The sequence below is a fragment of the Diceros bicornis genome, chromosome 27 (genome assembly GCF_020826845.1).
Source record: "Diceros bicornis minor isolate mBicDic1 chromosome 27, mDicBic1.mat.cur, whole genome shotgun sequence".
NCBI lineage: Eukaryota > Metazoa > Chordata > Mammalia > Perissodactyla > Rhinocerotidae > Diceros > Diceros bicornis.
The window spans coordinates 23938360-23965487 of NC_080766.1; the positions used below are offsets into that span (position 1 = coordinate 23938360).

A 27128-nucleotide genomic window follows, 5' to 3' on the forward strand; every position below is an offset into this window, starting at 1 on the left:
CCATTGCAATATGGAGGTCATTGGTTACAATGACCAGGAAAGTTTTTGGAATAGTTGGGGAGGAAGGTTGATTTATTTTGGCTTGATGATATAAAAAGGTAGGGGAGGAAGTATAAGCATTGATTAGACACCTTTGTGAAGAAGTTTTGCTGTGAAAGGAAGGAAAGAAATAGAAACAGTAGCTGGAGGGAATGTGGTGCCTATTTCTATGATGGCGAAAAAGTCAAGAGATAAACTGGTGGTGGAAGATGGTCTTCGACAAACAAGCAGTGGATGGTATCCACAGCACATGTGAAGAGTTTGGACTTAAATAGTAGCTGGGACGTTTCATTCACAGTAACAAAAAAGGAGGCAGACAAGTGTGGATTTAGATTAAGGGGTTTGGGTAGATCTGGTGATGAGGAAATGTGGGGAATTCTTTACCTAGGCATGTTCTACAGACCAAAACTAATGTGTTGCCACTTCAAGGGCCACCCTGTTCATTCTCAGTGTCTCTGGATGAAGATGGGTTCTAATTCCTGATATTTGTACCCAACCCCAAATTCTCTCCACCTGCTAATTTGTTCCTGTCAAATTAATGTAGTTCAAGTGTTGTTTGCAATAATTGTTAATTTTCTTTTCAAACACTGTTAATTCAAAAAGATTAAGAATAGATTTTTTAGAACTTATTTGTGATCTTTTAGAAAAAATATTTAAATTAATGAACTGTGGCTTAAGTTCATTGCTAATAGTATGGTGAAAATTGATAAAAAACAAAATAGAGAAAAATAGCAGCTGAGATGGATGGTAGTGACTGTTTTATCATTAAAATAATACCTTTCTGAACATACTAGGAAGCTGTGTACTTTCTGAAGTGTCCTTGCTGGAAAATTATTACAGAAGAAGAATAATAAAGTCTGTGTTTTTGAACTTCACCCCTTTCTTTTCACAATGTCAAAGCAACTCATATTTCTCTAGGAATGTTCAGGTGGAGAAAATGTACCTGGATGAATTATACTCCAGTGGGGAAGAGATCACTGATTTACTCTAACACTTCATCTGTGAGAATTTGCTCTTTTCTATTGAGGGTAGCGGATGAGAGAATGGGACTCAGCATTTTGCGCATTTACATTCCAGTCACGGAAATAATAGCTATATGGTATCTAGAATAGAAAGAGTGCTTTAAAATAAAGCCCTTCTCTCAAATATTAATAGTTTCCACTATAAAAATTGAAGATAGTTCTTCCTAAATTCACTGTTTCAGAGAACTGTTATTAGTTGAGTCAAAACTTTAAATGGCGTTTGTTGCAAAATAAACAATTGGTATACGGCATTTGATGAGAGGGATAGTCTGGGGATGGTTTATTGTGACAATGCAATCACTTTCAGGTATTAAATTCCAGGATGAAAACTATAAATCATTCACCTTGCCAGAGCGAAATTTGACTTATTCTTGTGGTCAACATGGGTACAGACACCAAGAGCAAATGAGTCAGAATAACTTGAAGAAAAAAGCCCTTAGGCAATAATGACGTATTTTTCACCTCTTGCATGAACAAATATGTTCAATCTTCTCTACTATCAATTCTTTAACTATATATTAGCCATGATTGTTTTTCCGTTATATGATATTTATTATTTTATTGTATTAAATGTATTTTATATGAATGAATTAAGTCTAGGGACATATACCAAGATTATAATTGGGTAGAAAAAGTGTACATTTAGCTTTTATCAAGATCATTTAAATTGTATCTATAATTGATAAATGTCCCAGTTGATAATTGTGTCCCTAATAACATGGCACTGATATCTTTTTGTTTGATTTTATAGGTGCCAAGTATAGTTTAATCCGCACAAGTTATGAAAACAATGGTATAAAGAACCACATAGTTGATTTGAGAGCTGAATTTCATCTTTATGCAATTACAGGACCTTTAAGGTACTCCAGAAAGTGTTTCTCAAATTTTAATGTGTGTATGAACCACATGGGATCCTGTTAAAAAGCAAATTCTGACTCAGTGTGTAGGAGGTGGAGGCTAAGATTCTTCATTTCAAACGCCTTGGTAATACCAATGCTGCTACTCTGTTGATCACAGTTTAAGTAGAAAATAAACCTAAGTATATATGCTTTACAATATCAATAGATTAATGAAGTAAAATATTTTCAGTACTGAGTGGTTAAATTTCAGCATAATTTTCGCCTAAATGAAAGAAACAAGAGGCTATTAAAAGTACATTTTCTAGGGCCGGCCCCATGGCTTAGCAGTTAAGTGTGCGCGCTCTGCTACACTAGAAGGATGTGCAGCTATGACATACAACTATCTACTGGGACTTTGGGGGAAAAAAGGAGGAGGATTGGCAATAGATGTTAGCTCAGAGCCGGTCTTCCTCAACAAAAAGAGGAGGATTAGCACGGATGTTAGCTCAGGGCTGATCTTCCTCACACACACAAAAAAAGTACACTTTCTAGTTCCCCTTTTTCTCTCACATTTCTTATTTCCATTTTAAGTAAATATCCAAATTACAAATACGTTCATTAATGACTCTTGCTGACTTCAAAATCTGCAGGACAGCTCAAAAATAAGAACATCTTTTACGACCTGTTTTTTCTGGGAATTGGTAACTTTTGTAGCCATTCTTTCAGTCATTCTTGCTCTGTTTTCCCTCCTGTGGAGGGATCTGACAGTGCATCCTCACCTTGACTTGTTGACAAACAGGAGAGTGGCAAAGATGAGTGCCCAAGACCGGAAGACTTAAAGACCACAGACAATCTCTTTGCTCTTTATTTTTTGGAAAATATTAAAATATCAATATTCACCATTATTCAAAATTTTCTTTCAATCACGTCAAGGCACTAAAAAGATTTATTCAAAACTAACAGCTGAATGGCTGAAGATATTCCATCTGGAGACTTTCAATCGACAACTCAGGAATGCTGATGCTTTGTAACTCTGTTAAGATGCAGGAAAATTTTAAAAATCTCTTTAAAAATTGTGTGTATATTGTATTTGCAGAAATTTTTAAAATATAAATCTTACATAGGATATAAAATATATTTTTATGTAATTTTTCTTCCCTTGAATTAACGTTTGCATGATAATAACTACCACCTGCAGATCTCACAGCAATGAAATGCCAGGTCAACAGCTGCAAAAGCAACAACAACAGCTGTAACCTGGTTTCCAGAAGAGTTGGAATCATCTTTCACAGGTACATTTCAAGTTGGTGTAAATACATAGATTGCCCTAAGGCTTCAACTTCTGTACAGAAGTCGTAAAGATAGTAGTATAACAAAAAGTTATATTTATCACATTTGAAAGCACAGTCTCTTTTGCTCCATCGTTATCTTCAAATGCATCATGTAGGCTTGATTAAATTTATAAAAACAACTGCTGCTACTGGAAAAATGTAAAAGTTTGAGATCTAGGGAGGTGGACACAAAAATAAGGCATATTTTTAAGCAAAATAATTTTTGTATATATGGATTATAAATGATTAGTAAATTGGTTTTTACATTGATTTATTATAAGTGACTAAGTTATAGTAGTGCTGCATCCTTTGCTCCTGAAGAGGTAACTTAGGAGGGGCACACTCGGGGGCTCACTTTCCCTCCCAGCCCTGCAACGCTTCCTACACCACATTCTTAACTAACTTTCACATGCAGAAAAACCTGTTCTCAGAATTCTTCATAAGCAATCTGATGAAATATTTTGCAACTATGATAAGTGGACTTTTCAAAGCAATAAAAAATAGAGTGCAGAAGATACTGTTTTCATGACAATATAGCAAAATAAATGTAAGGAAATATTAGATTATTCAATCTGCCATAATTAGTGCAAATAACTGAAAAGCTTATAAATATGAGCAAATCTCTTAATAATTTCATAATCCCTACCTATTTACTGTCTCTCTTCTCTCATTTTAAGTCCAAGAACTATCAAAAAAATTTTCCTCCCTGTTATTGATTTTAATAATCCTTAGTCTTAAATATGGTATTCGATAAAATGCATGGAAATGAATTTCAATATATTAAATTGTATTTGGCTATAAACAATTGCTAATAATGTACATTATTTGGGTTAGTAATTAACTGTAGAACTACTTTAACTAACGCTCTTTGAAATGAATCACTATACCTTCTCCATCATGTTCACTGGTTCACACATTAATTATATGTAATTTACATATTTGTTGAATCAATGAGTAGATGAGTAAATGAACGATTGTCTATCAATAAAATGAAGCTGGTTATGTGCTTATTTTGTCTAGCAACCACCTCAGGTCAATATTTATCATGTAATAGAAAATAATTTTCCCTTTTTGTTTCAGTCTTACAAAATTTTTCATGGTTAATTTCCTTTAGAATATTTTAGAAAATGTTATGGCATTTTTATCTTTCTTAGATGTAATATACTCTTTTAGGTTTAAGATTAAAAATGTGAAATGAATGGATATATAAGATTCTAGCCTAGTGGAATAAATAAATTATTTATAAATTATATGTGAAAACTGATTTAGATATTTTCAACAGTTTTTGTTTCATTTTACCCATCACTTCAAATTTAATCACAAAATATATTTGTCGTAACATTGGATTAGTCGTAATCATCTATGATGGTAGTTTTGAAAAAATGATGTAATTTGAAAGGCAGTTAATATCTATTTTTCCTGTCAGAGAGAATTTTATTTTATTTTTTTCCTGAGGAAGATTTTCCCTGAGCTAACATCCATGCCAGTCTTCCTCTATTTTTTAGTATGTGGACCGCTAGCACAGCATGGCCACTAACAGACAGTGTAAGTCCGTGCCCAGGAACCGAACCCAGGCTGCCAAAGTGGAGCACAATGAACTTAACCACTAGGCCACCGGGGCTGGCCCAAGAATTTTACTTTTGAGGTATTTCACGAGTCATCACTCATAAGAAAATGTCTACATTATAAAATCATTTAGAATCTAAGAGTGACTTCAACCATGATATTTAGGATTTTTATAACAAAATGTGAAATTTGACAATCAAAAACATGGTGGACGCTTTTAGTGGCCACAAGAGGCTAGGTCCTTTCTTGAATATGGAGATGATACACTGTAAGGTTTAAAGGGCAAAGAGTTTAAGTCAGTCATGTCTTTCTTTGAAAAATTATCTGTCATTCAGATAATTTTGTGCTTTGCATTATAGAGATATACGTTCCTTTGCCTCATGCATTTATCATATGGAATTTAGCAGTTACTGCTCCAGCACTGAAGATGAAATGCTGGAACCAGACCAGGAGTGAGAAACCTGTTATCCATAGGGCAGATTTAGAAACACATCATTCATTCATTTGTTTGTATTTAATTTTTGCTTTATAATTTATTTTTCCCAGCTTTATTGAGATACAATTGACACATAACATTGTGTAAGTTTTAGGTGTACAAAGGTGTACCCATTGATTTGATACACATATATTGTAAAATAACTACTACCATAGCCTTAGCTAACACCTGCATTGTGTCACATAATTACCATTTCTTTTTGGTGGTGAGAACATTTAAGATCTCTCTTAGCAACTTTCAAGTATATGATACAATATTGTTAACTATAATCACCATGCTGTACATTAGATCCTCAGAATTTATTCTTCTTATAAATCACCTTTAAATGTTTCCCCAGATGAAGTCAGGAACCAGGATAATTTGGCAGTTCTCTGTCATAGTCCAGGAAGTTCACAAGGGAGATTTTGCAAGATGATGACCAAAGTACAAAATAAGGAAAATATAAGAGACATCAAAATATAAATGTTTTGATTTTTCCTTTAAAAATGTTAGGTTTGAAGTCAGCTTTCTTCCAATTAATAAATTTATAAAATTTATATTAAAATATAGAAAATCATTAAAATCTAAACTTTTGTTCAAGTCAGTTTAATTTTCCTAACTGGGTAATTATCTAATTAATTTCCTCTCTATGACCTAAAATTCATTTTTAAGTTAATAATATATTTTTTACAACCGTTTGCCAGATAGAAAACCTAATTTTCTGTATCCGTAAGTAATTAGTTTGTGGGCTCTAATCTCCTTTAAGTGATATAGCCAATAAGGGGGAAAAAGGGAAAACATTTGCAGGTATTATCACAATTCCCAGAGGAAATATTCAAATAGTAAATGATTATTATAAAGCATTCATTTCACGAAAATTTGAACGTATGAGTATGAAAGTCTTGGTATGAGTAGTTAAATGTGTGTTAAAAGGTTCCATAAATTAATGATAGTGCAATTGAAAAGTAAAACTAGAAATTATTCATTTTTTCCTGCAAAATTGTATATTTCATTGGTATAAAAGAGCTATTAGTTTGCTTCACTATTACATAGTCTGAGGTTATTTCTTAGATATTGATTTGCAATTTCAATACATTTTGGTTTCATAATTTATTTTTCTTGCTGCTTGTTATGGTTATGTGAGAAACAGTAATTCTTTACAGGACAAATGAAACCAAAATATGTATCAAACAAAACAGGCTTTGAATGTCTTCTCCTTTTTATAAACCTTTAATTAAATTTCAAAAAAAGTTAACTTTTTTTTTCCTATGTAATTTGAGTCCATAAAAATTTATACTACAGGGTGATCGCATAGTTCCGTGATCTCAACCATACTAAATAGAAGCACACCTACAGGGTGTGCAACACAGGTGTAAATTAAGTCTGTTTTTATGTTTTGGAGCCTAGCAATTTTCTTAATGCTATTTAACCATGGCATAACTTGCAAACTGTACTAATAAATTAGAGGGCAAAGAAATGTGCCTCAGATGTTAATCTAGAATTTATACTGGTGATAGACATTTTCTGCATTATTGAGCAGCAATTATCTTGCTTCACATATCACCACAATATTTTAAAGTTTTACTTTCATCTGAAATGGCCGCTAGTTATCATGAGAGCTACCAGTATGCTAAATTGCATGGCATATCACATTTGTTAAGAAAACAGAAGCTGATCACTCCATTAGTCCAGAATTAGATGAGTCTATACAGATAGTTTCTGTGCTGAGAATGTGAAGGCACAGATGTATTTGCATATTTATGTAACCATGTTGAAAGCATGCCATATTACATTTATTCCTCTTCTAAAAATATAAACAATCAGTGAAACTACATTTTGACTTGGCTGATTCTTGTTAATGCTTGCATGGAATCCTATAATTTCAACTTAATGTTTAAAATATATCACATTTAATTACCTTTATGTTGGACCTTCTCTAAAATAAAATATAGTAACTATGTAATGTTATTAAAATGACATTTTTGTGTTTTTACTAAATATATATTTATTATCTATAAACAATACTTGATATAAACTATGATATACACATTACTTTACATACATAAATATACATATACATCTCTCTCTATCATCTTATCTATCTATCCCTCTATCTATGACTAAGAGAATTGGATAAACCAAACATGAATGAAAGAAATGGAGAAATCAAGGATGACTTCTGGTTATCTCGCTTGAGTAACTGTGTAGATGATATATTTAGAGGAATATTGTAGTTTGAGAGAAGGTGCATTCAGGGGAGACCCAGTGTTCATTTTTAGATATCTTAAAATATTGAAAAATCAGTCTGACATCCAAACATGCCAATTGATTAGTAGGATCTGTGACTCTAAATGCCTAGGCTGAGAATGCAAATCAATAGTCATTTTCATAGAGATTATTTTTAGAGCCGTAATAGATGAGATCATCTAAATAGAATATGGAGATTAAAGGAAGCACAGTGTTGACAATGAGGACAAATTTTGAAGAACAGAAATGGATGTGGGGAAAAACAAAAAGTAACCAGAGAAAGAAAAATCAGGCAGAGAAAAAAAAGAAAGTGTGGTATCAGACCAGCTAAAGTATAAGTACGTCAAGGAAAAAAAAGACCGGTAGGTCAACTGTGAAGAACACTGATGAAGGGTCAAGTGAGATGAGGATTTGGCAATCTGAGATTATTGGCCAGTTTGACAGCTCACTGTAGTTCTCTCGTGAATGAGAGGTGGTGAATATGACATTTTTTAGATGATTCTTTTTGGAGTTTGGCTGTGAAGGAAGGAGAAAATGGAGCAATAACTACAGGAGACAGTGAAAACGCTTTCATTTTTAAAACCATTTCTGGTATTGTAATTTACACACAGTGAAATGCACAGAACCAAAATGGACAATGACTTTTGATCATTATCATCATGAATGTAAATAACAGTCAAGTTACAGAATCATTGATCTAATCAACACCTAAATTAAGTTATAGAAGCCACTTCACAGCCCATTTTTTGTCTGTTTCCTCAAAATCCTTACACAGAACTACCAGTACCCATTTCTGATTTTGATCACAATAGATTAGTGTTATAGTTTCTGGGACCTCATAAAAAACTGAATCATTCATTTGTACCAGACTTGTTTCTCTACATATTGATTTTGAAATTCATGAATATCACTATATTCTTTATTAGTTTGTTCTTTTTCATTGCTAAGCAGTATTATATGGTAGGAAAGTACCCCATTTAGTTAATCATTTTTCTGTTGATACCTGTTTTCCTGTTTATGCATACATTTCTTTCCAGATTTGAGCTATTATAAGTAATGCAATGTAATAAGACCAATCTTATATAAGTGTTTTATGGACACATAGTTTCAATTCACTGGGAAAATATTTAGAAGTTGAGTGGCTAGGTCACAGAGTAGTTGTATATTGATAAGAAACTATAACAAATTTTCAAGGTGTTTTTACCATTTTACACCAGTTTTGCATAAGAGTTAGAGTAGGTTTCACAATCTTACCTATGTTTGATATTGTCTTGATATTATTAGTCTTTTAAATTTGTATCCATTTTAGAATGTATAAATAATATCACACATGGTTGAAATTTGCGTTTCCCTGGTGACTAATGATATTGGGTAATTTTTCATGTTCTTATTGGTAATTTCCCTATCTTATTTTGTGAATTATCAATTGAAGTCTTTGGCCCTATCTTGTTGGATTTTTTTTTTCTTTAATTAAGTGTCTTTCATATATCTCGAATACAAGTTTTTTTTCGGATATAGTGTTATTAATAGTTTTCCAATGTGTGGTTGACTATTGATTTTAAATGTTGTCTTTTGATAAGTGTAATTTTTCATTTTGATAAATTCCTTTTATATATTTGTATGTTTTACATGTTCTGTGAACTGTCTAAAATTTATTTGCCTATCCCTAGATTCCCAAATAATATTCTCATATTCTTCCCCTAGAAGCTTTATGCTTCAACTTTTCACATTTAGGTCTATAATTCACCTTGAATTAATTTTTATATATAAGGTGATATAGAAATTGAGTTTTAATTTATTTCATACTGGTATCCACTTGTTGAAGCATAATTCGTTAAAAAGATTATCCTGTCCTTATCGGATTTTGCTGGAGCTTTGGAGCCTTTGCCAAAAATCAAATGTTCTGTACGTGTGCCTCTATTTCTAGATTCTCTTCAATTTCCCTGATATATATAGTATATACCTACACCTATACGGCACTTTTGTGATTTTTTTTTTTTCTAAGAAGGTTGGCCCTGAGCTAACGTCTGTTGCCAATCTTCCTCTTTTTTTTTTTGTTCTCCCCAAAGCCGCCATCTCAAAGACGGAGAATTTATTGGCACAAAGTTGCATGTGTGCATATGTTTTATACTCAATTATTTTAAATTCTGTACCTTATCTAGTGATAATTACTTGCACATTTCTATTTTGGAAATGTATTTCCTCTCTCTCTCTTTTAAATCTTGATAATCTTGCAAGAGTGCACCAATTTTATTTTTCTTTTCAAGGAATTGTTTTTCCTTTTTTGATTATTCTCTTGTTTATTCTGTTTTCTACTTATTTTGGGCATAATTTGCTCTTCCGTTTCAAGTTCTAAAGGCGAAAACTTATTGATTTTAAATTTTATTATTTAAATCAATTTTGTTCTCATGTAGCCATTTAAATCTATACATTTTCCAATAAGCACTGTTTTAGCTGCATCACACATATTTAAAAATGAGAAAGAAATTAAAAGGTTTCATGGACATAAATTTAATTTCATAGACATAATATTGGGATTTTGACAGTAAATATAGACAGCAAGTTATCTAGAAATTTTGGCCCTTAGTATGATAGTTTGCCATATATATATGTTTAAATATAATTTTAAATATATGAATATTTACATGAGATATTGCCATTTGGTAAAGATTGCCATTAAAACAAATGTATATGGAATAAAAGACTGCTATAATAGATGTCAATGGAGATCTTAAGGACTATAATTTACATAAAGTATAATTTAAATAAAGTTATAGAAATAACTATCTCTTGTAGATTATTTCATGAATAGCCCTCCAAGAATCATGCCTCTGTATCCATGCCCTGTTTTAGTCCTCTCATATTTTGATTTGGGTCTTGGTCATGTGACTTTTTTAGACCAGTATGATAATGTGACACAAGCAGAAGTTTGAGAAGGACTTATTCATTGGGGCTTTTTTCTCTTAAATGCTGCCCTGAGACTGTCAAGTAAGGCCAGAATAGCCTACCAGAGCAGGGAGAGGAAAAGTACAGCCCATTTGCCAAATCTGGCTTGCTCCTTGCTGTTTTTGGAAATCAAGTTTTATTGGGTCATGATTAGATTGTCTTCCTGTTTTCCATAGGTGTTTTCACACCACAATGGCAGGATTGAGACATTGTGACAGAGACCCCGTAGCCTACAAAACCTAAATATTTACTTCCCAGCCCTTTACAGAAAACATTTGCTGAATCCTGTACTAGGGAACGAAGTTGGCGTGGAAGAGAACCAAGGCAAACCTGCTGACAGGTGCACCAACTGCTAAAGATGTGAAGGAAGCAGTCTTCAAACTTCCATCCCAGGCATATGTCTGAGGCAAGGTAAAACCAACAGAGAATCACCCAGAAAACTCACAGAATCATGAGAACTAATAAATCACTATTGTTGTAAGCCACTAAGCTTTTGAGCTGACTTGTTACTTAGCAGTGGATCATTAAAATTTATGCTTTTTGTAAGAATAAAACGTGTGGCGTTTACTTTGGGTTTGTGTGGCAGGTGGAGTTGGAAAGGGCAGTGAGGAGATCACAGGTAGAGGCTGGCAGAGCAGTAAGGAAACAATTGTTCAAGGTTAGACAAAAAGCAGCACACGCTATATAGTGGCAGAAAAATTGACAAAAATGTTGCGTGCAGTAACTTGGACAAATGGAAAATTTGCCAAATTGACTGTGTACCTGGCTAAAGACTGTCCTGGCAGAATGGAAGAAGCACCAATTTGGTCCTCTTAGTGGCAAGCAGGACCTATTGTGTTAAAAAATAAAACTATTTATCCTTCCTAGTCTCTCTATGAAAAAAAATTCTCAAGGTAAGAACTGGCCTCCGTGTAGCGATTAAATTAGGAGACTAAGATTCTTTAAGACCTCTTAAAGAATTATGGTGTTGCCTAGTATACCCTCTCAGCTAGATAAAAAGATTTCTAGGAATCTTAAGATTCTTGCCCCCAGTAGCCTCCTATATGGCCCATTGTGAGTGTTGTTTCAAAAACTGGTTTTGGTGGGGAGAGGCGGAGGCATTCACGTGACATAATGATTTGCAGCATTCACATGGCCTAAATACTCCTGTCTTGGCTGGCTAACAAAATTCCTTAACATTTGACAGTTCACTCTCATCAGTTGGTGCCAGCTGGCTCTTGCGTTCCACTATAAAGTAGATACACTCAGAATGCAGGAAAAAAAAAAAAAGCTTTCCATAAGAAAAAGTGGATCTATGACAGCGAAAGTGGCAGGTACATGCCTAGAGGAAGTTTACATGAAATAAAACCTCTTACTAGTTCTCGGTTTTGTCTTTTCAGATTTGGAGAGCTAGGGAGAAGAGGAATGTGGAGGGCACTGTAGAAGATTGCACACCTTAACACTGAGGGTCAAATGGTTCAAAGGGCTGAAACATGAAGCAGAGGGGAACGTTGTGTATGTTTATTGTGGTCTGCTGATTGGGCTTTTACATTTCTCTTTCGAAGGGTTCACAATTTCCATGAATTCAAAGTAGAAGCAAGAGATTATCATTTAAAAATTGGTCATTGAGATCTTAAAATGATAAAAATAGATAAGATTTTCAATTGGTGATTTAATAACCTTGGTTACAACTTAAGAGAAATAAGTCAATGTGAATTGATCTATTAAAACAACAAAATCAAACAAAATGTTTTAGAAACTACCATTTCAAGGCAAGGAGCTGTATTGGGGTATCAAAAGGAAAACGGAAAACAATGTTCATCATTATGGAATTTAAAATCCAGGTGGAAAAATGTAGAAATATGCTCCATGCAACTGGAGATTAAATAAATGTGAAACTTCATCTCAACTCTTGTCAGACTGGAGTTTTCAGTCTGCGGATAAGGCTGTGATTGTATGGACAATGGTTTAATTTTATCTTTTATTGAATGGCTGCCTCAAAGAGATTGTATTTACTCCATTGAAACCTATATCCTTATAGTAATCAATGACAAATAATTTCAATTAACTCTTTTCTGACACAGTTTAAACTAATTCCGAACTGTATAAGTTCCCAAATTGAGAACGTTTTCTAATGATAGGCCTTGATGATTAAATGATTGCTGATAGGCATGAAACAATTTAATCAAAATACTATTCTCTCTTAGATTCAAATATTAGTTATTAGCACGAGTATATATAAATGTACAGGGCTACATATACTGTAGTAAATATTTGTACTGTGTACAATATGTTTAATGAATGTCATGAGGCTATCCAAATCATCATAAATGGAATTTCTCAGCATGGCTAGAGTTGCATGGAAAAGATTCAGTGATTAAGATGGTTGGCATTTTAAAATGGATAGTGAATAATGTGAATTATCATAATTAATTTTAAGTATTCTGATTGCTGTTGTTTTTAAATTTGGAAATGAATATAGCTTGACCAAAAACAAATTATTGTCACCACAAAACGTGTTTCCTTGTTTGTGTTAAAATATGCCATTAAAACAAATAGGCTTTACATGCCTTCTGAGCTGATAAATCCCATCACACACTCATTTTTCCCTGTGGCACTTTTGCATGGTTGCTATTCTGACACTGTTAATATCCTGCACGATAATAATCACACGTTTTCTTTCTCTCTATTCTCTGTTGTGCTAAACTTTCCATTCTTCGCAAGACAGCCAAGAAGAAAACACTGAAGGGGAGTCTAATTTTAACAGCAACGTGGATCTTTCTTTACAGAATTTGCACTCGACAGAAATGGGTAATGTTAACATGGCTTTTGGGTTAAAATGTAGTTTCAAAGTTCTGAATGCTATTATTTTAACCTCAAAAGTAACCCTTGGAACACTATTGAAAAAAACGCTGCATAGAATGATAATGTTTGTGACATAAAAAAAAATGAAAGCGTAGAACATGTTATTGAGCTGCCCATCAAAAAGTCATACACTTGTGAAAGTAAGAGCCCATGAAGCCGCTGAGAGTAAATTTTTAAAAATAGTCCTGGTTCTTTATTTTCTCGTCTGTAATAGATATAAGAATTGGATGAACTTGTTAAAACTAATCATTTCAAAAAATTAACCTACAACTCTAAGATTTGGAAAGTAAATTTTGATCATAACTAATTTATTAAATGACAATTTCATTTCAGTGTATGCTTGTATAATGTTATTCTAGTGTTGGCCAAAATTAAGTAAAACCTTACTATGTGGCAGAAATTAAATTAATAATATATGAGCATTAGTTATTGTTATACTTACTGCAATATATGATGTAGTTATTATTTATTTATTTATTTTTTTAATTTATTTATTTATCCCCCCAAAGCCCCAGTAGATAGTTGTACGTCATAGTTGCACACCCTTCTAGTTGCTGTATGTGGGACTCGGCCTCAGCATGGCTGGAGAAGTGGTGCGTCGGTGCGCGCCTGGGATCCGAACCCAGGCCGCCAGCATCAGAGCGCGTGCACTTAACCGCTAAGCCACGGGGCCGGCCCCGATGTAGTTATTATTAATCCTCATTTTACAGATAAAGAAATGAAGCTCAAACAATCAGTGATTTGCTAGCAGTGCAAATTTATTAAGTGGCAGAGCTGGGATTTGATATGGTCTCTTGAAATACGCTGCACTTCATTGCCTGTTTGATCTAAAATTAGTTTAACCTCTAAGAATAATGATGTATTTTCTTTTACCCAACCTATATTTATTTAGTGAATATTAGGTGTTTGTTATTTCCTTAAACTGTCAGGATGCACTGAAGAACAAAACATATTAAATCTTTGTCCTCATAGAATTGATGTTGGTTCAGAGCTAATAACTGGTAAATAAAGAAATAAACAAGATACGATCTCAGGAAGATATTAAAAAAGGGCTCATATAAACAAGAGTACAAGGAACACTTTTCAAAAAGTAATATTTGAGCTGACTCTTGAATGGTGAGACATGCATGAGGAGACAGGGGAAGGGTTACAAACAGCTTGATATACATGCTGGTGGATTCCCAGTGAGAAACAAAATAGAGAATGTGGTAGAAGCAATTTAATGAGAGATAATAGCCTAAAGCTTTCCAAAATTATTGAAAGACACCAACAAATTAAGACACTCAATGGGCCCCATATAAAAAATGAATAAATAAATAACTTTTAAAGAGATTTGCAATCCAAACACATAGAAATAAAACCTTAGAGAAATTGTCACTGTAATACTGCCTTGGAAACCAATACATATATATGTAAAACAATATATATATGTAGATAACTAGGATGGTGTAAATAATTAGAAGCCTCCTATAATTTGTGAGACTCAAACTATATATTTAATTAAAATACAGGACAGTAATAGGATGTTCTAGAGGATGAGGATAATGGAGCACAGTATCCAAAGTTTAATGCAGTGCTTAGGAATGTAGTAAAAGTATAAATTAACGTGCCGATTTGTTAAATCTGGGATATTTGGGGGATGATATAATTTCTAACAAAATCATATTGGTAATAGTACAACAAGATATAACATTCTAAATTTGGATATGCCTATTAACATGGCTTCAGAAATTTAAAGCATAAACTATATGGAGAATCATGGAGATGTAGACTCAACATCATCAGATTTATATTTTTTTAAAAAATATACAGAACATTTGCAAAAAAGTGATCATATACTGGCCATAAAGCAAATCTCAATACATTTCCTAAGGCAAAAATCATACAGCATATGTTTCAGTATACAAAACAATTAATTGGAAATTAGCATCCAACCTATAACTAGAAAATACCTGTAGTTTGGTAAATTAACAAAATACCCTATTAAATAAACCTTTAATCAAAAAATCCTAATTGAAGCTATGAAATATTTAACCTAATGATAAGAAAAGGAATGCATATGAATACTTGTGCAATGCTGCTAAAAGAAATTATATAACCTTAGAGGCAAATACTAGTAAGAAAAAATAGTTTTAAGTTCATGAACTGATATCCATATTAAGAAGTTAGGAAAATTTGTGGAAGGAGGAAAATAAAAAGATAAAAACAAAAATTGATGAAGTAGAGAGAACCACACTAGAGCAAATAAAGTCAAATGTTTGTTTTTTAAAAAGACTAAAACAATATACATGCCAAGAAAAAATAATAAAGACCAGGATACCAATTTCCATCACTTTGATTCAATACTGAAGATTCTGGGCAGTGTAGTGAGGCAAGAAAAAGAAATGATGTTATAATAACAGGAAAGGAGGAAATAAAGCTCCCATTTTTCATGAGGATGTGGAACCCTTAAAAAAACTAAAGATAAATTTAGGGACATAAAACTGAGTTTAGAAATCTTGCAGAATATAAGATCAAAAGAGAAAATTCTGTTGAGTTTCAATAAAACTACAAAGTCTTGGGAACGTAAGCACATACCAATTCAAATTTCAGGAAAACATATAAAACACCCAAAAAATATTCAACAAAATGTGCAAGACACATACAAAGAAAATTATAAAATGCTAGTGAGGGAAATTAAGAAAAAAATACCTAGTTAAGAAATATCTCGTGTATGTGGAAGTGTCAATATTAGAATGATGCACATTGTCACTAAATTAATCGAAGATTCAAGTCAATCATAACAAAAAAAATCTAACAAGTAGATTCTAAACCATAAATGGGGAAAAAAGAACAAGAACAACCAAAATATTCCTAAAGAATAGAAAACAGAAAAGAATTGGTCTTCCATATCTCAGGAATTATCATAAATCTGAAGTAATTGAGTGTAAATTAGGACATGAGTAAATGAAAAAAACTTAGTTGAATAGAGCAGTAGACAAAATATTTTTCAATAAATGGTATTGAGACTACTGAATATTCATACATATAAAAATATAAAACCTGACTCCTCTCTTCTGCCTGAACATAATTCTAAGTGAATTGTTTATTTAAATTCAAATCTAAATTGTACATCTAAATTGTATATCATAATACATATGTTCTTGAGCTGTAGATACTTTTAAACCAATACACAAAAAATCACTTACTACAAATGAAATGATTAATGAACTGAACTATATTAATGTTAAAAACATCATCAAGACAACCCACCAGTTGGGAGAGAATATTTGCAAAACATATATCTGACAAGGGGTTGATCTCCATAATATATAAAGAACTCACACAACTGAACAACAACAAAACAAACAACCCGATCAAAAAATGGGCAGAGGAAATGAACAGACACTTCTCCAAAGAAGATATACAGATGGGCAACAGGCACATGAAAAGATGTTCAACATCACTAATCATCAGGGAAATGCAAATCAAAACAACACTAAGATACCACCTCACACCCGTTAGAATGGCTATAATCACCAAGACAAAAAACAACAAGTGTAGGAGAGGATGTGGAGAAACAGGAACCCTCATACACAGCTGGTTGGAATGCAAACTGGTGCAGCCCCTATGGAAAACGGTATGGAGATTCCTCAAAAAATTAAAAATAGAAATACCCTATGATCCAGCTATCCTGCTACTGGGAATCTATCCAACAAACCTGAAATCAACAATCCAAAGAGGCTTATGCACCCCTATGTTCATTGCAGCATTATTCACCATAGCCAAGAAGTGGAAGCAACCTAAGTGTCCCTCGACTGACGATTGGATTAAGAAAATGTGGTATATATATATAACGGAATACTACTCAGCCATAAAAAAAGACAAAATCATCCCATTAGCAACAACATGGATGGGCCTGGAACATATTATGTTAAGTGAAATAAGCCAGAAAGAGAAAGACAAACACTGTATGATCTCACTCATATGTGGAATATAAACCAACACATGGACACAGAAAACTGTACCGTGGTTACCAGGGGCAGTGGGGGTGGGGGGTGGGGAGTGGGCACAAGGGGTGAAGGGAGTCATATGTATGGTGATGGACAAACAAAAATGCACAACCCAAAATTTCACAATGTTAAAAACCATTAAAACATCAATTAAAAAAATACCAAAAAAAAAAAATAATATCATCATCAAAGGACCAAGCAGAAAGTGGAAATAAAAACCATACTTTTGAAAATATATTTGTAACTTATTCAATTAAAATATTACCAACATGGGGTCAGCCCGTTGGCGTAGTGTTAAGTTTGCACACTCTGCTTCGGTGGCCAGGAGTTCACAGGTTTGGATCCCGGGCGTAGACCTACAGACCACACATCAAACCATGCTGTGGTGGCATCCCACATACAAAATAGAGGAAGATTGGCACAGATGTTAGCTCAGGGACAATCTTTCTCACCAAAATAAATAAATAAATAAAACAAAATATGATCAACAAAATAGGCAGATAACAATATGAGGAAAATATCAAACTGTAAAATCAGCAAGAGATCTTAGCCACTTTTAAAAACAGAATATCTCAAAGTCTAATACTAAAAGCACCTCAATACCATTACTTATTGGGAAAATTAAAATAAAAAAAAATGCTGTGAACCTACCTGATGACTAAAATGCCAAAGAATGAAAATATAAACAATTCATGAGGATGTGGATCAGTGGATCTTTTGGTGAAATAGTAAATTGGTACAATTACTTCATAAAAATATCTACTCAAGTTTAGGAATATCTACTGAAGTTGAATACGTGCATATTCAGACGTGTATGCCCATTTGCACCAAAAAACATATACAAGAAAGTTCTGCAAAATTTAATTGTAATCACCAAACCTGAAAACAACACAAATGTCAATCAATGATATAATGTAAAAGTAAATTGGGATATATTCATACAATGTAATTCTATTTAGCAATAAAAAAATAATGAACTCCTTCAAGCTGTTTACAAAGGTAAATCTCACAGATATGTAATCAATGAAGTCAGGCACAAAGGAACACATTTCATGCTTTCCTTGATGTCCAGTTTATCAACAAGGAAAACTAAACTGTAATTTTAGGTGTAAATACATAAGCGAGAAAACTCTAAAGAAAAGCTATAGAGTAATTACATAGAAGTTAAGATAGATAGAAGGAGGAGTGAGACCGGGAAGAGATCTCTGGAATGATCTGAGTTCCTGGTGATGTTTTACTTCTTTTTCTATTTGGTAATTACACAAGTGTTTAATTAATAATAAATACATTAAGTTGTACCTTAATATTTAATATTCTTTTGTTTGACCACAAAAAGTGAAAAATCATTTATATTTAAGACAGAGAGAATAGAAGCGAGAAACTAGAAATAGTAAGTATAAAAGATATGTTGGAAGAAATATGCTGTTCACAAAAAAAGAGAAATGGCTGGTGTTAGGGGATATGTGAGTAAAGTTTTTGGTTTTTTTCTTTTTCAAAATTATGGGAGACATTACAACATGGATACATAATAGTCAACATATTAATAAATAGAATTTCTTATAAATTTATAAACTGAGAATGATTAGTTATAATTATAGACAACAGAACTAGAAAGTTTATAAATTTGCATAATAGAATAGAAAGCCATAGAAAAATATTCAATATCTCTGTAGTAAAAAAGATCAAAAACAATATTGAAATGTTAAATATATTTTTGTCCCACTATATTTACAAAAAGGAAAAAAATAAATGTATAATGTCTATAGTAGGGGAGAAGTGTGTATTTTGATGGGAAACAAGCATTCTGATACACAGTTATTTACAGTAAAATATTGTTCAAAATTCCAGAATATCTGATAAAACTCACCTAAAACTTTAAAATGTGTTCTTATAGAAATTACACTTCTAGGTATTTAAAAAAAAAGAATAACATTTCTATATCCATAATAATCATATGCAAAATTTTATGGCAACATTGTTAACAATTGCTGAAAGAGAAATAATCAAAGTTACTATCTATGGGAAATCGACCAAAATTATATTTATGGATATATGAAAAGGCACCTGATATAGTTATTCTTAATTATAAAAGCAGTTTTCAAGAAAGCATGTTTGGAATTCTCCTATTTTTTGAGTGGGGTACCTAATACATTTTCTGGTTACCCGCCTATCTTCCCACATATTTTCATAAAGAATTAAAAATAATAATGATAATGGACAATATTCATGTACTGCTTAATTTAGGTCACACACAATTTTGAATTCTTAACATTTATGATCTTATTTAACCTTTACAAGCACCCTGTGATAAAGATATTATTCCAATATCATCTGTGTTTTTTCATATTCAAAAATGTATGACACAAAAGGTTAATTAACCTGCCCCTAACAGTCCCTAAGTGGTAGAGTTGAATTTTAATTTAGGCATTTCCTTCAGCATTTATGCTCTGAAATACTAATTTGAACTCTCCTCACTACAAGGTATTGTATTAAAGCAAATACGGAAACAAACCGTAATCTCAATAGTTTATTTTTTTCCATTCTTTCAGCTGCTAAATCCCATAGATGCCCCTCCTCTGGAGCACTGTCCTCTGCTGAATGGAGCTGCCTCACCAGGGAAGTTCCATTCCCATCAGCAGCCCTCAGTCAATGCCTACCTGATGTGTGGTTACAAAGGCTGGACCAGACTTCCAGCAGGGATAACTCTTTGGTACGGCTGATGCTCCAGCGGGGTCTAGCTGTGGGTAAGGCCAAAGCTAGACTTGATCTGATACCAAATCCTTGCTCAGCTCTGTCTTACTTTCCTGTTCTGCCTTACTTCCTTGCTGTAGGCGCTTCCTGAAGTCTCCTCTCCCAACAAATTCTATGCACTTGGATCCTTATCTTACACTCTGCTTTTATGGAAACTGACCTCAAACATTTAACATTCTCACATCACATTTTCAAAACGGAGAGACACAGAAAGTTGAGACAATCATGAAAATAAATGAAGTTGACTGCAGATAATGGACTGCAGAATTGAGGCCCTTTTAGAGGAGCAGCGGTTCCAGAAGAATGCAGCCAGGTGTGAGTTCAGCATCCAGGCTCAACTTTCCCAGATATCTATTTTTTCAAGAGATTCAGAGAATATATAATTTACATGAAAAATGTGATGATTAAATTTGACAAATCCTCTAACTGAAAAAGATACAATATTATTTGAGATAAAATATGTTTACAAGCTAATATGGCATGCAGGCTCCACTATCAGATTTCTATATTTATCAATTTCTGTATTTCCTTTCTATAATTGGAAAATAAATTGTAAAATCCAGACAATATTTTATATTTAAAGTCTTATCTGATCAGGTTGGGTTTTTATATAGAAACTAATGTTTACTTAAACCTCTAAGTATTTTATATTTACTCATTTATAGAATTATATGTATTAATAATACTTAATAATGATTTTAATAATTAATAATATCATTTAGACAAGAAAGCTGAAATAGATAACTAAATTTACTCTCTGTATGACAATGGCCAAGTGGTAGATCAGACTGTCAAAGATTATGTTTGAAACACTGTACTATGTTGCCTTTAATCAACAAAGTTGATCAGTTTGTTCTGTTCCACTTTGAAATGAAATAAAATCTATGAAAGAAAGTATCAATTAGAAAAGTTCTTTAAACGACATTGAACTGCTATAGGACAAACTATACATTCACAGGAATAATCAATTCCTCATAGGAACACCTAATCAATTTATTGACTGTTGAATTGAATTGACCAATTTAAATAGTGGATTTGGCTTCAAGGAAATACATCTTTGAAGAACAATCACAAAGGCCAAATTTAAGGGAAGAGGTGTCAAAGAATATTAGGGCCAGGTTTGAAAACTGATGTACACACAGAAGTACCCATATGCACGATTTCCAAACTGAGTTTTCTGTTTTGTTCTCTTATGCTTAAGTTTTTTCACCATGAATCATTTTAAAATTCATATTTAACATGAGAGTTTCATATTTTTGAATGTCTACCAGGCTTTTTTATAAAAATAACTGCTTGATAATGAAAAGATTTATATCAGACACCATTAGGTTTGGGCAGATGAGCAAGCGGAGGAGACCCTTGAGGAATTAGTGACAGCAAGTAGTCTGAATTAGAAAAGAAAAAGAAAATATAAGGTCTGCTAAAATAATGTAAAATAATCCATTAAATATTTATTTGAAAAGAAGGAGAAATCAGTGAAGTATTAAAATAGAGAGAAAGCAGTTTTTCTCAAATGTGGTCCATGAACCAGCAGCATTGACGTTACCTGGGAACTTGTTAGAAATCCAAATTCTTGTACACCACCCCAAACCTATGGAAATTGAATCTGAGGGTGAGGCCCAGAAATTTGTTTTAATGCTTCTTGTAGGTGATTCCGATCTACTCAAGAGTTTGAAAATCACTGACATGTCGAGTAAAATAGAGATTTTTGTGCATAGAACTCAGCATGCCACTCAGCAAATTTTGCAAGTTAGAAAGATTCATTTATTTGTCGTTTATTTTCTTGTTTATTTTCATTTAAATGCTATCAACTTATAGATCATCAAGTTTACAGAAATTTGTCCCTGCTAAGCAATCTAAACAGAACTGATGCATAAATCTGAAGGAAACTATTAATGTCCTAAAATAAATTGATGATTGATATGTAAATCAAGGTTTTGTTATGAGAACAGAAAACACTCCAGGTGTTTTTATTAAAGTGGGATTTATTGAGGAAATTTGTTGCCTTCCAAACTATTGCAAAGGGATTGGGAACAGATATCATGAGGAACCACAGGAGGAGATCTGGAAGTATAGAAGTCCTGGGCAGCTATTTCCGGTGGTCCAGCTGCCTGCATCACTTATAAAGGTGATTCACTACAGATGCCCTGGAAGCTACTGCAAACATCATTTCTTCCATCTGCCCAAGCATTTAGCCATTTCTGAAGGTGTAGGAGAATAATAGCTTCTGTTTTTCTTCCAGTTTCCAAATCGCACGTATGTATTTTTAATTTGGAATCCTGCAGTCAAGGGAGTCTGGGTTTCCAGCTACACAGTATGATATTAGAAGGGCAATGGTGGTTTGTAATACAAAAAGCAAGCATCCTACACAATCAGTTTGTCTCTTTGGATGCTCGGCTTTCAAACACATCCTTCTATACACATTAAAGTACAGAAACAATAATAATCAAAAACATCGTGTTTCCACTTTATATGGTGCAAATATCGTTGTACAAAAGAACAGATAATCACCCTTTTCCCCAAAATGGACGGCACAAAACCTATCAATCACTGGAACCATCTCTGGGTGCCCCAGAGACTCTTCTGCCTTCCAAACATACACTCCCTTCCCCCACAGTGGTCTCATTTCTTCAAGATAATCAAGATCAGTCACTACAATCATTGGTTACGTTTCAGTGGCATAAGGAACCTCAAACGGCCAGATGATATGAAGAGATCAAAATGGACAGGAGACAGTATCAATCTCTAGTTCAGTGGAACCACTGCTGTGTTCCACGGTGGAAACACCACTATATTGGAGGAAACCTCTAAATCATAAGAGGGCACAATTGAGAGGAATAAGAATTAAGGACAATTGAGAGTGTAATTAGGGGTAGTAGTGAGAGAGCATTCTGCTCACATCTGTTGCTTCTTATATCTGAGTCCCGGCTTTGAAAAAAGTACCATATTTTAGATGCAGATTCCAAACGCACTGTTCTCTTTTATAGATTAGTACCTAAACATATAAGCTATTATTAGCTTGTTGGCAGTGTAATTGACATGTCAATATTTTCTTACAACTCTTTCTAGATGATATGTATACAGTAAGACCACTAACTACCACAAGGTGTTGTTCATTGCCTCTTTTGCTGTACAATTATTGTCAAAAGCAATGTCGTGTGAGGTAGCAAAAGAGTGAATAAGATGTTCACTAAATTCACATATGACAATGTGGACAGAAGATGAGAAGCAAGAAAGGTAAATCCATGTTAAGATTAATTCACTTTTCTACTGAAGAAAAAAATGCTTGCTTTGTCAATTTTGGAAGAGATACAATGTAATCAATCTTCTACCAGGTAGCTAGCTTGTTCTCACATGGAGAGATGGCGTATTAGCGGCTCAGCATTGGTCTCTACCATTGACAACTGGGGTACTCAGAAATGGTGATAGATGTCATGGCTAGCTATGACTTAATGAACAACTATGGTATGTCTGAGAAAAACAAGCTGACAATCATACAAAGACTGGATATTTTGTCCTCCTGATTATCAAGATGCTCCTCTACGGTAGGTAAACTTTGGTGTACATTCAAATAGGACACAAAATATGCTAGAAATATCTATGTTACTATTGACATGAAATTGTCACAGATCTCCAACTCAACAAGTCCATGACCCTACATCAAACAATTACTGTCTATAAATCAATGTATATTTCACCTCTGGTCATATCCTATAACAAGGAAGGTGAGCAGCAAGATCTACTTTGACATTCTAATCATCGGGAGGATTTTTCCCCTAATTTTTCTTACATGACCCCGTAAATATGGGGTTAAAATGCAGCATCAGATCTTGTCAACTGGTACCAGAATCTTCTAAAAACAAGATTGAGAGGTGTTTGGGTTTTTTTTTTTTTTTCCCTAAATTTCTTTGGAAATCTCTATAAGGCCAGAAGAGAGGTTGGGATGGAGAGATCTAAATACATCATAAGTAGCTGCCCAGCAGTTTAAATCATTGTCAAGAATTGTAAAAGGTCTGAGATTTTAAACTGCTTGCAAGCTAACAAGTTAGGCTGCCATGATTTCATGGATGCTGGTAGTTGACAGGAGATTCCTGAGTCAGAGATGAAAAGAAGTTTACTCCTCATGGAAATAGCAGTGGCCAGAGTATCAGCGTTTTTCATCAACTTCCCAAGCCCAGATTTCCATAGGGCAATGTAAAGAGAATCAGATGACACCACCACCCATATTGAGTTGCATTATGAGAGAAGAACCTGAGCTTAGGAAACTTGGATCTTTTAAAATTGGCGCTAAACAAGCCTGTCTTTGCTCTTGAGGAATATTTTCTATTTGTTATACTAGACAATAAATATACTTGTCCTTTGCTATGGAGAGATTAATTGAAATACACATATGTGACAAATAATTTGTATCTAGAATATATAGAAAATGCTATGACTCAAATAGACAAACAGCTGAGTTAAAATATGGGTAAATATTTTGAAGAGACACAACTAAGTATACAGAAATATCTTATAAGCACATAAAAGTATGCTCATTACCTTTATTCATAAGGAAAATGCCAATTAAATTACAATAAGGTTCCACTATACCCAAAGGATATATAATACTTAAAAGACTGAGAGTACCTATTTTTGGCAAGGATATGAAACAATTTTTTATTCATACATTGCTAGTGGAATTATAAAAATATACAACCACTTAGGAAAGACATATGGGAGTTTCTTATAATTTTTTTAAGAGAATGAATTTTTAAAAATTTTTTTAATGAGGTCACATTGGTTTATAACATTGTGTACATTTCAGGTGTACATTACTATATTTCAGCTTCTATATAGACTGTATCGTGTTCACCATCAAAAGTCTAGTTTCCATCCATCGCCACGCATATGTGCCAGGCACATATAATTTTTTTTTAATTATACAAATCACCAATGCCACTCTTAGGTATTTTTGTTATATCTTACTTATTTGCTGTTTTTATCCTGTTACCAGAATGTAAGCACTGTAATAAATATTCAAAATAAACTTCTAAATCAGTGGTTTCTAATCCTGGCTGCATTAATATCTGGATATTTAACTAATTATATCATTAAACCATATTGTTAACTGTATATATATAATATATTACATACATAATATGTACATATAATATACTTATTATTAACTATATAATTAACTATCTAGATTTTTTTAAAATACCTTTACCATTTATCATCACACATACACACACCCCCACAGGCCAGTGCCTAAGCATCACTCCAGACAGATAGAATAGAGTCTCTAGGGAGAGGTCTGGGCATCACTGCACCAGATGAAGCAAAGCCCAGGGGAGATCAAAAGTCTGTCACCCATTGTCACAAGTGGCAGGATTCCCACTTGCTTTAATTGTTTGAAGGAACAATTAAATACCTATACAAACTCTTTGAGGCATATTTTGTAAGTAAATCTTAAAATCATTGGTACCCAATGTCACAATTACCAAAGTCAGAAATGATTTCTATCAATAAAATATTAGAAATATCACAAATAAAGAAAACCAGTATATTATGACTGGGTTTGAAATCTAGTTCCATCCCTGTCCAGCTGTGTATCCTTGAGAAAGTTAATTACAAATTCCATTCCACGTCTAAAAAAACTGCCTTCTAAGGGTGTTCTGGGTATTACCATCTAACAAGCATAAACCACGGAGAAGTGTACTTGGCATCTAAGCAGTTTTCAATGTGTTAGTTATAATACTAATATTAATATCTATTATTAGTATTAATATTTATATTGCTTTTATTATTATCTTCCTTCCAATATCAAGATAGTGTGTTGTAATGGATCTGCAGTCATGGGATCTATTTTGTTTTTCATTCTCATTCTTCCAGCTGATATTTTTCCCAAGAGAAATTAAATTGGTTTTAAATTAATATTTTTATTTTTTAAATAAGATGATATAGCCTGATGAAGAGATGAAGGCCTGTAGCCAGTTGAGAGAATTAAGTAGGAGCTAACTGATAAATGAAGATATTAATTATTAATATGTATTAAGAAAGCCAAGTTAACCAAGCTTTGTCCCGATCTTATAAAAGAAGAATGTTAGTTTCGGTCTTTTTCCATGATTTTATCTTGTATTTAGAGTGCCTGTATTTCACAGTTGATTCCAGTTGTATGACAGAGGCCTGAATTACATCACCCAAAAGTGATTTCCAGGTGTGAGGCTAAACACTGTCTGAAATATAAGTTTGTATACATATGTGTGCTTGTTTATGTGTGATTGGCCCAAATTAGTTATATCACTGGCCAATTATACTCAGCAATTGCACTTAACTGAGGATGAAAAGATATTAGATTTTTAATTTAAAAGGTATAGACAAAACAACTATCTAATTCTCATTAGAATCAGGGACCTGATGATGTTTCCCTCGATATTGTGTTTTCCTTTTTTTGGTATGTTAAGCTGTTCATTCACATGGTTAAAATAATAAGAAGAAAAATTAGTTGCAATGGGTAAAATGTTTTTCAGACTATACATATTACTAGCTTCCATTTGCCACTACTGAAATTTAGATTATGAGTGGTAATTAAATTTCCAAGTTGATTTTTGCAATTTAAGTTAAAATGATCCTTGCTAATACGTAAGTGAGAAAATATTCTCTACCTCTAACCACTCCACATGAGATAATGGTTACACAGTCCACCACATTTCCAAAAGCTAATATTGTTACTTATTGTAGTTCCTTTCTTCCTTTTTGTCTAATACCCCGTCTTCCCCCAAACCACAAAATTATGCTAATTTTCCTTCTTTATTAGTTCTCATATCAATCACCTCCTCTACAATACCACTGCTCCACAGAGATTCAAATCCTCATGATTCCTTAGCTGGATTCCTCCAGTAGGTTGCTAACTCTTTTTTCATCATTACTCTTGGATCTTTCAATTTGTCTCACTCGCCAGCTGACAAAATGATTTCCATAAAATATATCACCCTTCTGATTTATTTATTTAATACATTTTTATAACTGTAGCATCGAATGCAAAGACTTACACAATTTTTCTTTTTAGTTTTATATCTTCAAAATAACCTTGCTTC

The 27128-nt window shown here is 33.1% G+C and overlaps 1 pseudogene; it reads left to right on the top strand.

Annotated features, from left to right (window-relative positions):
* Positions 1 to 248: 248 nt before the first annotated feature.
* The window catches only part of LOC131423054 (protein downstream neighbor of Son-like), a 38630-nt pseudogene continuing 11750 nt past the window's right edge, over positions 249 to 27128 (top strand).